Genomic DNA, 13,564 nt, shown 5'->3' on the forward strand with positions numbered 1-13,564 from the left:
CCATGGCTACACGTCGCCAACCACGCAGTCTACGGAGGGTCCGCAAGTCATCTTCCACCTGATCGATCCACCTTGCCCGCTGCGCACCTCGCCTTCTTGTGCCCGTCGGATCGTTGTCGAGAATTATTTTCACCGGGTTACTGTCCGACATTCTGGCTACGTGCCCGGCCCATCGCAGTCGTCCGATTTTCGCGGTGTGAACGATGGATGGTTCTCCCAACAGCTGATGCAATTCGTGGTTCATTCGCCTCCTCCACGTACCGTCCGCCATCTGCACCCCACCATAGATGGTACGCAGCACTTTCCTTTCGAAAACTCCAAGTGCGCGTTGGTCCTCCACGAGCATCGTCCAGGTCTCGTGTCCGTAGAGGACTACCGGTCTAATTAGCGTTTTGTAGATTGTCAGTTTGGTACGGCGTCGAACTCTATTCGATCGGAGCGTCTTGCGGAGTCCAAAGTACGTACGATTTCCAGCCACTATGCGTCTCCGAATTTCTCTGCTGGTGTCATTTTCGGCAGTCACTAGTGAGCCCAAGTACACACATTCTTCTACCACCTCGATTTCGTCACCACCGATGCAAACTCGCGGTGGGTGGCTCACATTGTCTTCTCTTGAACCTCTGCCTATCATGTACTTCGTCTTCGACGTGTTGATGACTAGTCCGATCCGCTTAGCTTCCCTCTTCAGTCTGATGTAGGCTTCCTCCATCTTCTCAAAGTTACGTGCCATAATGTCTATGTCGTCGGCGAAACCAAATAGCTGGACGGACTTATTGAAAATTGTACCACTCGTGTTAATCCCTGCTCTACGTATTACCCCTTCCAAAGCGATGTTGAATAGCAAACACGAAAGACCATCACCTTGCCGTAACCCTCTGCGGGTTTCGAAGGGACTCGAGAATGCCCCTGAAACTCGAACTACGCACATCACCCGATCCATCGTCGCTTTGATCAACCGTGTCAGTTTATCCGGAAAACCGTGTTCGTGCATTAGCTGCCATAGCTGGTCGCGATCGATTGTATCATATGCGGCTTTGAAGTCGATGAATAGATGATGTGTGGGCACGTTGTATTCGCGGCATTTCTGCAGTACTTGGCGTATGGCGAACACCTGGTCCGTGGTGGAGCGTTCGCCCATAAAACCCGCCTGGTACTGCCCCACGAACTCCCTTGCAGTTGGTGCTAGTGGACGGCATAAAATTTGGGAGAGTACCTTGTAGGCGGCGTTCAGCAATGTGATTGCGCGGTAGTTGCTACAATCCGGCTTATCTACCTTCTTGTAGATGGGACACACGACACCTTCCATCCACTCCTGCGCCAAACTTCCTTCTCCCAAATCTTGGTAATGACCCAGTGCAGCGCTCTAGCCAGTGCCTCACCACCGTGTTTAAATAGCTCTCCTGGTAGTTGGTCAACCCCAGGGGCTTTGTTGTTCTTCAGCCGGCCAATCTCCTCCTGGATTTCCTGGAGATCCGGAGCCGGTAGAATTATGTCCTGCGCGCGTTCTCCCAGGTCCATCACCATACCGCCATCTTCGTCTGCCACATCGCCATTCAGGTGCTCTTCGTAGTGCTGCCGCCACCTTTGGATCACCTCACGCTCGTTCGTAAGAAGGTTCCCGTTTATGTCCTTACACATATCAGGCTGTGGCACGTGGCCCTTACGTGAACGGTTTAACTTCTCATAGAACTTTCGTGTGTTATTAGCGCGGTACAGTTGCTCCGTTTCTTCACGGTCTCGATCTTCCTGCTGGCGCTTTTTCCTCCGGAAAATCGAGTTTTGTCTGTTCCGCGCCTGTTTATATCGTGCCTCGTTCGCCCTCGTGCGGTGTTGCAGCAATCTCGCCCATGCTGCATTCTTCTCTTCCACTAACTGCCCACATTCGCCGTCATACCAGTCGTTTCTCTGATCCGGGGGGACCGTGCCTAGTGCAGCGGTTGCGGTGCTACCAATGGCGGATCGAATATCTCTCCAGCCATCTTCAAGAGACGCTGCGCCTAGCTGCTCTTCTGTTGGAAGTGACACTTCCAGCTGCTGCGCGTATTCTTGGGCTAGTCTACCGTCTTGTAGCCGCCCAATGTTCAGCCGCGGCGTCCTACTTCGACGCGTGTTGTACACCGTCGAGAGTTTTGAGCGCAGGCATACTGCAACGAGGTAGTGATCGGACTCAATATTCGCACTGCGGTAAGTACGGACGTTCGTGATGTCGGAGAAGAATTTACCGTCGATTAGAACGTGGTCGATTTGGTTTTCCGTTTCTTGGTTAGGTGATCTCCATGTGGCCTTGTGGATATTTTTGCGGGGAAAGAAGGTGCTTCGGACTACCATTCCGCGGGAGGCTGCGAAGTTTATGCACCGTTGGCCGTTGTCATTCGATACGGTGTGCAGACTATCCGGTCCGATGACCGGTCTATACATTTCTCTCCTTCCTACCTGTGCGTTCATGTCACCGATGACGATTTTAACGTCCCGCAGTGGACATCCATCGTATGTCTGCTCCAGCTGTGCGTAGAACGCTTCTTTCTCGTCGTCGGGTCTCCCTTCGTGTGGGCAGTGCACGTTGATGATGCTATAGTTGAAGAAACGGCCTTTAATCCTCAGCTTGCACATCCTTGCGTTGATTGGCTGCCACCCAATCACGCGTTGGCGCATCTTTCCCAGCACTATGAAGCCGGTTCCCAGCTCGTTGGTGGTGCCACAGCTTTGGTAGAAGGTAGCCGCTCGATGCCCGCTTTTCCACACTTTCTGTCCTGTCCAGCAAATCTCCTGCAGCGCCACGACGTCGAAGTTGCGGGGATGTAATTCATCGTAGATCATCCTGTCGCAACCTGCGAAACCTAGCGACTAGCAATTCCATGTTCCAAGCTTCCAATCGTGATCCTGCATTCGTCGCCTAGGTCTTTGCCGATTATATCGAGTCGCATTATCTCTTATATTGTTCGTAATGATTGGTTTTCTAGGCGGCTTATTGGGCCTGCGCAAACCTCCTGTCTCGTCGGAGGGCCGTCGTGTCAGGGCTGTTTAGCGTCCCACCTAACACCAGGACTTGGGCTTGTGCGCTTTGAGCGGCACACGGTCGCTTTGGTGGGGCCTACTTGCGGATACATGCAGCTTTTTATAGAGGTTTAACAGGGCCCACTGTCAAACCCCACCACATCCTAGGCAAGCCCCACAACTCGCAGATGGCCTGGGGAGGGATCGTCAAGCCCTTGGACATAGTCCCTGCTGCCCGTGAACGTATCCCCCGTGTAAAAACAGAATCGGGTGTACCTCTGCATCTCCACAATTACCACGGGAAGAAATTTGTGTTAGTTGGGTGGAGTAATCAGGAACATAGATCGGGATTCACCATAGAAAGCAATGTGTTACTTGTGTCACACGGTAACAAAGAGACGTGGTTTCCGAGTTCAGAATTCCCTTTATTTGGCAAGACAGGGTTTTAAAATCCTATATTAAGGTGAATCAGTTAGAATACATACATATTGGAGACAACAAACTCTAATCTTACGTTTAGTGCTTTAGAATCGTTCTACCGGTCTCCCAATACTGGCTAACTGCTTCTTCGGAACCCTACTAAAAGCGCACAACGTTATAACTTGTTTAACGATAGTCAAATGATTTACCATTACTAACCCGTAACACCAACCGATATCGTTATCAGAATCGGACTCGTGCACCAAATTGGCGGATAGAATTCCCAGGCAACTAATAGGATAATTAATTGATATCGAAAATTAAGGAATCCGCTTTAAACACCTTATATAAGATTGTTTTACCGTAGTTTTAAGAAAGTAGATAAGTATAAACTAGATTTAAGGCAAACAACATTCGTAGGGATTTTGGAATATTTCCATATAACACTATAACTATGTATGCTTTGTTCTTCGGAATCACGTTTTAGTCTTCGTTTTCATTAATATCTGTCTCGTCACCATGACTGACGGATTTGCCATTCCCTCCTTTCGGACGTTCGCTGTCATCTCGCATACGCGTCGGCGCGTCAATGCCCTTCTGACGCGTTGCTTCGCTGACACCGAGGGGATTCGGTGACACAATGTGTTCTATGCACCTTGCATTTACCAATTAGTACGGATATTTTTATATACAACAGTATTATCATTTTCTTTTCAGATCTTTCAGAATACGCGTTGAATTGTTCATCAATCGTGAAGATAAGCAATTAATCACTCAAAGTGAGCGATTGTTTATTTGAATGTGGACTAAAATGTCAACGCCATCGTTATTGCTTCAACGCGAGGATATGCAATGCTTACTGTGAAGGGCGACAATGTAACGATGAAACTATTATTGAAATTATATTTTTTAAATATTACGATAGTAGAAATACAAAGAACAAAGTAACATATGTAACATAAGGAGTATAATGAATGTAGTAAAATTCTTTTTTTTGCCTCTATGCTGCCACAACTTGTAAATTATTCTATTGGCTAGCTCGGGCGAATCTAAAAGGGAAAGAAAGTATCGTTGCGGCCGATCTGGATCCGTAGGCGCCTCTGATCGGGCGAAGCATGCAAAATGGGAGAGAGAGAGAGATGTAGTTTGATTGTTGGCGGTTTACCTGGGGTATCGGCCGCGTGGCCTCAATGCTTTCGGGGTATCGTAGGTCTTCCGATTTGGACTGCGCCCTCCTTTCGACGTTCCGCGTGCTCGCTCACCGGGCGATGGCTCATCGGATTTTGGGTTCTAGCAGGCGGGGCAAGCCATCGGACCTTGCTAGACCCTCACCTCCAAGATTTTGGCCATCGCGGATCGTGGCGTGTGGTGCGGCAATGTCGTCGGGCGCACGAACCACCAGCACGGGACTCGCCGAAACTGTCCAATACTCCTTAGACTCGTGACCACCGATTTTCACCAGAGACGCTTCGGGACCATGGTGAATGCAGACTTCCGTGACTTGCTTATGATACGTGGCACCGATTTATGATGCAGCTGGAAATCCGTGGCGTTTTATTGATTCTTCGGGTTGTTGAAAACTCTTCGGCACGGGCTGGAATGTAGCGACAGGGGTCCGGGATGGAACCTCCGGATCACGACGTGGTACTGGACCCCTTGGGCATTTGACACCGAATTGGACACTCAACACCGAATCCGAGGGAATACTTCGCACTCCCGTTTCACCGCGAACACGTTTTTCGTTCTTTGAAAACAAAGATCCGTTTTTCCTTATCGAGCGAGTATTTAATCGGTTCGTTTTCTATCAAGGTTCAAGCCTTTCTCCTCGTCCTTATGTTCTCAACTTTCTGCCTCTCCTTGCTCTCTCCCCCTTTTCTCTCACCCTTTTTGCTCTCCCTTTTATCTCTATCATTCTCCTTTTTATGTTTCCCCTCTTCCGGAAAACGTACTACCAACCTCTTAAACCTTCTGTTGTCAGTTTATAGTTTTAGAGGATGTTAATTATTGTAGAGAATATAACTGATACAAAGTTTCCAAATTGGCAATTTTTTTAATTGCGCTAGCTTTACTTCCAATTAGGTAGTATATGATTTCAAATGGGTTGGGTTCTAACTTCATGCATTTATATCTTTTTTTAAATTTTATTCAAATAAATTTTGTGCCATGTACATTTAAGGAATTTTGTTCAATAAATAATTATACTAAGAAAAATAGTTTGCTTATCGCTAGCCTGAACTAACTACCCTGAACACCTGGAACTGGACCTAGCTTTTGTTCCCACTTGTTGGTAACAAACTGCGGAATTATCAGTGCTTTGAAGATTCGCACTCATGCGAGCTGGTATTCGGGATTAAAGTACTATGACAAAGCTTGTGATGAAAATGATTTGGGGCTCTTTTGCGAAGATTAGGCCGATACAAATATTAAATATATTTTATGTCCGACAGCTCTTGGAAAACACGAGGGGGGGAGGAATAAAAAAAATAACAAGGAAACGAAAAAAAATCCAAAATGGGAATAATTGCATTTTGCAAAAAATTGGAATTTTAATGGATGATAGCAAAGAATATTTAGAGAAAGCAAAGAATATGAATAGGCTAGGTGTACCAGTTGTGCCTATATCACCGGTTGTCGCACTAGTGCTTTATATGCCAAATGACCAATCAAATCACCGCAGACCAAGTTCATATCGATAAAGCATATTCATATGACACGATAACACCTTTGGTTTCCTCCAAAACAAACGAAGCATAATTGTAAAAATTGATTTTGCTTAATTTTCAACTTAATTTTGCACCAGTTGTCACACTAGTGGTCCCAATTTGGCCAGTCCCATAAGAAAACAATGGGATTTGTCAAATAAGGAACCAAAATTAAGAATAGTGCCACAACTGGTGCATGCGTTCCTATTATGGATTAATCAATTTTGAGGATAATAACAAATTTTATTGTGGATGTTTTATGAAGGTTCGGAATTGCAAACTTCCAGGACTATACGGAATAGATGGGTGAAGTTTGAAGTAGAATCGGCGAAGGACGTCATATCAGCTTGTCATATCATGCTCACGTTCCTAAAATTATTGCAATGCCATGCTACTTGTTAGCGGCATAGATACGGCCTCGGATAAACCAGTAGAGAGGATGCAATGGACGTTGAACTTACTATTGCAAGAAAAATGCGTGGATCAGCTGCGGGGGTTTCTGTACAGTCGTAAGGAGGCCATTTCGGCTCATGCACGGCGATTGCTGCCTGGGTGCTTCCCAATCGTTAAACGATCTGAGATGTCTTATCAGGTGTCTGGTGGCAGACTCCACTTGTTTTATGAAAAATGAAAGATTCTTCAAAAAAAAAAATATAAATAAAAAAAATCTCTATTACTTAGCTAATTAAAGTTACACAATCCATAGGTTATGCGGCACTAGGATTGGTTTCTTTATCAGCAACCATGTACATGTGGAATTCATTAAGTGGGATCCAATTCTCACACATCAACTCTTGTATTCTGAGCACCTTATAGGGTACATTAGGGCCAACATTAATGATCTCCATCCTTGGCTTCTGAGTCTGATTCCCATCGATTTTGTTTATTTCTCTGTTAGAGTTTTGCCACCAGGCAATCCTGGGTCTGCCTCTGCTGCGATGTCCTGCCGGATTCCAGCGCTTGCTGGCAAATTTAGTCTCTGCTCTTACGTTGTCTGTGGCCGGCCTACGCCCATTCACACTGTGGAGTTGCCGTTGGTAGTGGATCGTCGATGGGGGTCAGTATTTGGTAATGCTGGTAATATAATGCTGTAAAACATAGACATCGGGTGATGAATACTTACAAATCTATGTGATCTCTGCCAATACGCACCAAGTCTCACTGGTGTATAACATCACAGATTTCATGTTTGAGTTGAGGTTTGGTGCATTGCCTGGACAGATTGGATCTCCATGTTCTATGTTGATCTTGGTCCCGACGGAAGATAGAGGAGCCTAGAGAAGCAAACGGCGAGGAAAGTGAAGAATCAAAGAAGTAGAGTCCGTCAACGGTATGTATTCCTGTAAGTGGGAGTCGGGCGCTGCTGCAGACAGGACAGGCGGGCATAGTTCGACTTCCTGACCGATGAAGAAAGGATGGATGCAGCAACCAGAGGTTTTTGCCTCAATTGCTCTTTGACTTGGACAGCTGAAGTGGTGGTTCGAGAACTTCGAACAGCGTCTTCAAGTCTCAGCCAATGTTCTTAAAAAACCACCAATCCGAGGCATACAATTTGAAGTATTGGCTAATGATCACGAAACGCTATATTAAAGCCTGTCCACGTTAAATTTCGGACACTTAGGTACTGTCCAATTGATTTGTCGCCATTTTTATCAATTTGGGCGTGTTCAAAACATCTGAAAGCAGCACACAAAGCAGACAGATTCAGCTGTCATGTAAATTGATCGTCTCAGTGGTTTGTGAAAATTTTCAAAAACTGCCTGTTGAGATGGGTGTCTGAAATTTAACGTGGACAGGCTTTAGTACTGCGACGCCCATTTATGCTGAGTGGGCTTAAAGAGCTGACGATTTGCTTTTTTGCGGCGTCTCACCACCAAAGTCAGCAGGACCATGTGGTTGAGTGCCAACGGGAACAGCCCCCCAAACTTTTCAGTAGCCGGATGATCGGAGGATTTAAATATCTTGACAGTCTGATATCAGCAGATAGCGAAATTGGGATCGACATGGAACCACGACCTGGGAATAACCTTGCGTGCTATTGAAATATTTGGAAACCATACCGGATTGATCCACTCGCCAAAGTTCGAGTGGACTGCGAAATGGTGAGTTGACATCTGGGAAGGAGCGACCTTGTCCTCACAAGTTCCAATCTCACGCTTCCACGGGTCTTCCGATGACAATCCCTAGTAACATTTTGGTTTTATGCTGGTTTTATAACACTCCTGTAGAGTAAATTATGGTCTTCAAGACCGTTATAAAACTAAAAATGTTACTTGGGAATGCCAAAGTTCGAGTGTACCACTTGATCTTGAAACGTGTTGAGTATATAGGTGAAGATAACGCAGATGATGTTTAAAATTTACAATTCGGACGACCATTCAGCTGTATAGCATGTTCCGAGCATCATAAAAGCCATCAAATACCGATAACAATATGTAGATGTTCGAGAACATTGGTTGAAATGGGTAGGCCACATATTGGAAGGGAGCTTAGATGGAATCTGTAAGCAAGAGTCCCCTTAATATGCGTGACCTGATAGGATATAGAATATTTATGCCAATAGATATATATGCTGTTATTTTCATTTGAAATATTCTTGGTGACAAATTTATGTATGGTCTATAAATAACATATTTCGTACCAAGATAAAAACAGTGATGCACATGTTCAAAAATTTAAAAAATAAAATCGACAAAATTTTTTTTTTTTTCTTTTAATATTTTTGGAAAGTTGAAAGGGGGGGGGGTGACATAAAAAAAATTTAATATTTGTATCGGCCTTACTAACCTTTTATTATATACATGTACACATTAGCACTTAATACTACAACATTGGGAACTCTTTTATATTAGAACTCGAATTGTTTATATGAATCGTCATGACTTCAATTACTTTTTAAATCGATCCGGGCGCGCACACTATCTATAGGAATACTTACTATAGGAATCAATACGACAAGGTGTATTATTCAATAGCCTTTACATTAGGGTGGCTCAAATTAGTATGGAAAAACTTTTTTCATTTTTTTCTGATGGATCTATTCGATGTCCTGATGCTCTGGAAAAGGCGGTGCTAAACTCGTTAGAAGTTTATATGCAAAAATGTATGCAGAAACATCGAAAAACAGTGATTCGCAGTTAGACGACACAATTTACGATGAAGAACCATGATACTCATTCAGGTTTTGAAGAATTCGATACAGAATGTTGTGCTGAAAACCGCGCGAAGATTAGTATTTGCCCAGCGAAGTTATTAGCTTTTCTCTGAAGTGGGGTTTGATCAAATTTCGTTTCTTTTACATTTGAAAAGAAATAAATTCACCCCTACGACACTCCAATAAAATGCTAATATCTTTGCCTAAGAAACTTCAATCTTCTCGCGGTATTCAGCATAATATTCTGTATTAATTTCTACAAGAACCGAATGAGTATCATGGTTTTTTATCGTAAATTGTGCCGTCGAACTGTTAATAGCTGTTTTTCGATGTTTTTGCATACATTTTTGCATACCTTATAAACTTCCAACGAGTTTAGCACCGTCTAAACGGTCACCCATTTGGCTGTAATGTTGTCCAGAGCATCAGGACATCAAATAGAACCGAATAAGAGGGCGGCTCAAATTTTGAAAAAGTGTTTTTTTTTTTTAAATAAGCTGCAACTGTTCTCACGCCATCTATTGTCGTAGTTTGAATTCATATCCGAACAAAAGTCGATTGGCAATATAATTTTGATGTCACCAGAATGTGGAGGTGCATGGTACATTATTTCATTTATTTGGCTTACATCTAAACATCAGATCAGCGCTGATAAATTTCGCCTCATTCATTTGAACGTTATGGAACGTACACACGGCCAAGCAGTTTGACCAACATTGACTCCACCTCTCGTTTATTCAAACATTCTTCAAGTTTCACTAACAGCGACACGAACAATCAATTTATTCGACCAACAATATTTTTATTTTATTTTATTTATTTAACACCGTCTTCGAATAATTCGTACAGACTGTTGATCTTATATAAAAATACCTAATCTAATTCCTTAATTCTATTAACACACATAGTTTTTGACATATTAAAAACAAACACATCAGCCCCATCCTTGGACGAACGTAAAGAAGAATCGAATGGATTGTAAAAACCATAGTTAGTTCTGTGGTGTGGAAGGGTAAAAAACGGTGAATGGCGAAGTCGCCGTGAAGAAACGTTAATTGGGATCTGTTCTAGAAGCTCTGGACAGTCGATGATACCGTTGAGTAGGTCGAATATAAATATCCGTTGTTGATTTACCCGTCTGGTGCTAAGCGTCTGAAGATTAATCAACTGACATCTACCCTTGTAATGGGGAAGATTGGTGGGGTCACTCCATGGAAGCTCCCGCAGTGTAAACCTTATAAACTTCCTCTGTACTCGTTCGATAGAAAGAATGTGTGTCAGCTGATATGGGGACCAAACCGGTGCTGCATATTCGAGAGTGCTGCGTACTAGTGAACAGTATAGTGTTTTCAAACAATATATGTCGGTGAAACAGGAGGCATGGCGTCGAATGAATCCTAATGTCGCAAATGCTCTTGCCGTTATGATTCCAATATACTCATTGAATCTGAGCTTTGAATCAACAGTCACTCCCAAGTCGCAGACTGAGTGTACTCTGTTCAGTGAAGCTGTTCCCATTGTGTACTGGTAATTCACAGGGTTTTCCAGTCGTGTGAAGGAAATAACACTGCACTTCTTTTCGTTCACGAGCATACCGTTGTTGTTGCACCATATCAGTATTTTATCGATATCAGCCTGCAGCTCTTCACAGTCCGATTGGGAGAAAATAACACGGTAAAATTTAAGGTCGTCGGCGAATGACTGTTTAGACGATGAAATCAATGTATTCAGGTCGTTAATGAAGATATTGAAAATAAGTGGACCTAGAACGCTTCCTTGGGGCACTCCAGAAGATATGCGTATCATCCGGGAAGGTGTGTTGTTGACAGCCACAAACGCTTGTCGGTCTGTAAGATACGACAAAACCCATTCCGCAAACCATCCTGGGAAACCAATGTGGCTAATTTTGTCGACAATAATTAGATGCGGAACAGTATCAAACGCCTTAGCAAAGTCTATATATATATATATATGGAATCCACTTGTCGCCTTGATTCAACTTCTCGTGACACTTCTGTTGTGTAACACATCAAGTTCGACGTTGTATCACACACGAACGACCGAGGCGCCAACTTGAGCATCAACCATCAAAAAATATATGGGGGTTTGTGCAACTTCACTGCAAATACTCAAACATGTTCGGCGAACCTTGACTCCACCCCCGACAACTCAAACCAAAATCAAACCGTTTTAATTTTTCCAACCGAGCCGCCAACTGTCAAATGGTTGTTCGAATAACTTCACACACGTTTAAACAAAGCAGCAACCAAAGCGTTTTCTTGGGGGCGGAGTTGTGCGTTGCTTTTCCGCTGTATGAATACGCATCTACGCGTTCGTTGATGATGGGTCTGAACTCACACTCTGATAGAGCAGAGTCTGTCCGATGAGTTGGGTGTGCATGGACCGACGAAAGATGGACCGGAGGCACGCAGAAGTTGGAGCAACAGTCACCGCAAATGCAGGTATCTGGCGTGCACAATTCTACCAAGTACAACCTGTCTTGCATCTTTACGATGTCATCATTACAAATTCGCCCACAAACGCTATTGCTAGTCGATATTCAGGAGAAAGATCCTTATCTAAAAGGGTTGCCCGTCGAGTCCTCATAGGCCTAGATCACGCTAAACTTAGCCATGCCATCAAAAGTCGCGAGGGTACCCAAGTAACCAAAAGTTCCTTTAAGAGTACGTTTTTCACTTAATCAGCTTCACTGGGCTGCTTAAGCGAAAAACGTACTCTTAAAGGAACTTTCAGTTACTTGGGTAAAGACCACGAACCGATTGCTGTCAAAACCTGGCTTGGGTGGATGGTGATTGGAAATTATACAGGCAAAGAGAAATCCGAACGGTACGTTAACCACCACAGTGTGAAGACTTGCGAATCCAAACGGGATACAGACAATGACCTACATAAAGTGGTCAATTCCTATTTTTCCTTGGATAGCCTAGGGGTTGTAAAACCAGACAAGCTGCTGGTCTCGCATCAGGACCAACGAGCACAAACGCTCCTAGAAACGACAATACGTTATCTAGGTGGCCGATATGAATCCGGTCTCCTTTGGAAATACGACGAATTTTTTTTTGGTCATTTACTTAGTGCTATAAACCGTATTAAAACAATCAAAATGGCGAGCGTAAAATGTATATAATGTACTTAATTGTAATAAATTTCATTGCTATTGACAAAAAAAATATTGATCTTTCCAGCCATGACGCCACCACTTCATAGTTTTACATTTTGAGTGGGTTTTTTATGGTGCCGACAACCGACCACCTTTTTCGAAACGGCATAAAATCAACGCTTAACAAAATTGGTAATTAAATTTTCCCAATAAATGAAATATAACAAATCTCTCCACTAGTTATTAGCTTATGCCTATATACTTCCATTAGTATGCAAATATCACCACCAAGATGAATACACCACTAGGTGTTCCAATCTGCCTAATTCACGATTCAGCCATCTTGGATTTTAGTATGGGAGAGCCAGCCGGTTTGTTTTCGTTTTGCACTGAAAATGAACTTTTCACTCCCGCCGTCTTCTCTTCCATAAACTTAGCAGATTGGAGCACCTACTAGTGTATTCATCTTGATCACCACATTGTGCAATTGGACGGAAGTTCTTTACCAAAAACAAAAGGGTGTCGACAACCTACTAAATTTGCAATGATTTGAAAGAAATTCAAGAATTTTGTAGAACGGCTTTTAGGGGAAACAGTGTTTTTAATTTTTATGCACTTGAAAATAACTCTAACGTGATCAAAACGTGAACGGAACGATTCCCAATGTTCACAAGACTTGTGGAACACACCAAAAGCTTCCATTTAGAGGTTGATGCGATGATTTTTGGCGTTTATATCCCTTGTTAAATTCAATGAAAATGGCCCAAAAACACTCGATATGAGCCACCTCGAAATTTTATCCGAGTTAGCTAAACATTTGACAGGAAGCTTATTTTAGCATAAGAATTGTGATTCTGGGCTAACCAGTTTTATTTTTGATACTTTTTGAAAACATGAAGAGGTCTACTGTACATAAAGTATCTCTTAATAACTGCCTACTGAAGGACCCTGATCAGCTGACATCCCTATTATTCGTGATGATACATTTTTGGAAGTTCCGAATAGCAGTGAGTGGTGTGACATCCGTGAGGTGTTTACGAGAAGGGGACCAACATTGTCAGCGCTTCTTTTGGGCGGACGGTGATGACTTTTTTGACGGCTTTTCAACTTAGTATTCTATTAACACTTCCTCAGTTATTAATTGAAAACTTTTCTATGCCCGCCATAGCATGA

Source organism: Armigeres subalbatus, chromosome 2 (genome assembly GCF_024139115.2).
Source record: "Armigeres subalbatus isolate Guangzhou_Male chromosome 2, GZ_Asu_2, whole genome shotgun sequence".
In the NCBI taxonomy this organism is placed as follows: domain Eukaryota; kingdom Metazoa; phylum Arthropoda; class Insecta; order Diptera; family Culicidae; genus Armigeres; species Armigeres subalbatus.